The sequence below is a fragment of the Athalia rosae genome, chromosome 3 (genome assembly GCF_917208135.1).
Source record: "Athalia rosae chromosome 3, iyAthRosa1.1, whole genome shotgun sequence".
Lineage (NCBI taxonomy): Eukaryota > Metazoa > Arthropoda > Insecta > Hymenoptera > Athaliidae > Athalia > Athalia rosae.
In genome coordinates, this window is record NC_064028.1 from 14,060,279 (window position 1) to 14,062,778 (window position 2,500).

Sequence of the window (2,500 nt, forward strand, 5' to 3'; positions counted from 1 at the left end):
CGAGCCATATTTTTTGTGTCTGGGGGGAACCACGGCACGTGGATTTTGGTAATGTTGCGCAAAAGGAATAAGATCTCAATTGCATTTCACGGGGCGAAAGTTCGTCGCCAACCTTCCGCCGCGGAGAACGCGACGTCACCCCGGTGGAGCTAAACTCCAGCCGGAGCAGGTTACCCCGTGAAAGTATGGTAACTTTTCTTCATGTGTATCTTTGAAAAGAAACAATTTGAAAAAAAAGCATAAAAAAAACCGTTCGATCAATCGCGCGCCACGCCTCGTACAAAGCGGGGGGATCGACCGAACGGTTGATTCAAACGCACACCAAGCGTCCCGTTCAACAGAAGCGGGCACTTGGTCGCCTCAGCAACGCGCACAATGTCGCTACCTCACACAAATCTGATCGACGAATGGCATCACGATCCGCATCGCTATCGTCCAGAATGGAAAGAGAGTTTTCGTTCTTGCGCCCCCGTAGGTTGGCGTAGTAGCAATGTCCTTTTATTTTTCTAGTGTTTTTTTTACCCATAGCCATTTATGCCTTAGTTTGTTTTTGGCTGCTGCACACGATATATTTTACCGTGATACACTAGTTGTAATGTCCTTTTTATATTATTTTCTCTCTCTTCCAACGGACATAGCAAGATCGTTCGTCGTCGACGTGTGTGAGTGCGACACGAGCCGTTTCGGCCGTTACGTAGTTCGATATTCGTGACACGCGTAAAATGTACGCCACCTCTTGTGCCATGTGTGTCTTTTGACTGGATTATAATTGCGTGAGATTCACGGTGGAATCTACCAAAATAATCATCGATTCGCTGCTTTTTTTTTCGCAGTAACGAAACGTTAATGATCCTTCCGCAGGTTCACCTACGGAAACCTTGTTACGACTTTTACTTCCTCTAAATGATCAAGTTTGGTCATCTTCCCGGCAACATCGGCAATGCCGAGGCATTGCCGCGTACCAGTCCGAAGACCTCACTAAATCATTCAATCGGTAGTAGCGACGGGCGGTGTGTACAAAGGGCAGGGACGTAATCAACGCGAGCTTATGACTCGCGCTTACTGGGAATTCCTCGTTCATGGGGAATAATTGCAAGCCCCAATCCCTAGCACGAAGGAGGTTCAGCGGGTTACCCGGGCCTTTCGGCCAGGGAAGACACGCTGATTCCTTCAGTGTAGCGCGCGTGCGGCCCAGAACATCTAAGGGCATCACAGACCTGTTATTGCTCAATCTCGTGCGGCTAGAAGCCGCCTGTCCCTCTAAGAAGATTTATTTGTACGCCGGTAGTAAAAACCTCCCGACCGAAGCCGGGGGCCTTCGAGATACCGGAAAGTACGCCTATTTAGCAGGCTAGAGTCTCGTTCGTTATCGGAATTAACCAGACAAATCGCTCCACCAACTAAGAACGGCCATGCACCACCACCCACCGAATCAAGAAAGAGCTCTCAATCTGTCAATCCTTCCGGTGTCCGGGCCTGGTGAGGTTTCCCGTGTTGAGTCAAATTAAGCCGCAGGCTCCACTCCTGGTGGTGCCCTTCCGTCAATTCCTTTAAGTTTCAGCTTTGCAACCATACTTCCCCCGGAACCCAAAAGCTTTGGTTTCCCGGAAGCTGCCCGCCGAGTCATCGGAGGAACTTCGGCGGATCGCTAGCTGGCATCGTTTATGGTTAGAACTAGGGCGGTATCTGATCGCCTTCGAACCTCTAACTTTCGTTCTTGATTAAAGAAAACATTTTTGGCAAATGCTTTCGCTTCTGTCCGTCTTGCGACGATCCAAGAATTTCACCTCTAACGTCGCAATACGAATGCCCCCATCTGTTCCTATTAATCATTACCTCGGGGTTCCGAAAACCAACAAAATAGAACCGAGGTCCTATTCCATTATTCCATGCACACAGTATTCAGGCGAAAATAGCCTGCTTTAAGCACTCTAATTTGTTCAAAGTAAACGTACCGGCCCACCTCGACACTCAATGAAGAGCACCGCGATGGGATATTAGTTGGGCCGCCCCGAAAGGCTAAGCCCACCGGTAGGACGTCCCACAATCATGCCAGTTAAACACCGCGAGCGGTGAACCGACAGCGTGGGACACAGATTCAACTACGAGCTTTTTAACCGCAACAACTTTAATATACGCTATTGGAGCTGGAATTACCGCGGCTGCTGGCACCAGACTTGCCCTCCAATTGATCCTCGTTAAAGGATTTAAAGTGTACTCATTCCGATTACGGGGCCTCGGATGAGTCCCGTATCGTTATTTTTCGTCACTACCTCCCCGTGCCGGGAGTGGGTAATTTGCGCGCCTGCTGCCTTCCTTGGATGTGGTAGCCGTTTCTCAGGCTCCCTCTCCGGAATCGAACCCTGATTCCCCGTTACCCGTTACAACCATGGTAGGCGCAGAACCTACCATCGACAGTTGATAAGGCAGACATTTGAAAGATGCGTCGCCGGTACCAAGACCGTGCGATCAGCCCAAAGTTATTCAGAGTCACCAAAGT

General features: G+C 49.7%; 1 non-coding gene across 1 annotated transcript in view; it reads right to left on the reverse strand.

The window, feature by feature from the left end:
- Positions 1-844: 844 nt before the first annotated feature.
- The window catches only part of LOC125500442, a 1,914-nt gene continuing 258 nt past the window's right edge, over positions 845-2,500 (reverse strand). Inside the window, exon 1 of the ribosomal RNA XR_007277824.1 lies at positions 845-2,500. This exon is cut by the window's right edge and continues 258 nt beyond it. This is a non-coding gene — a ribosomal RNA (small subunit ribosomal RNA).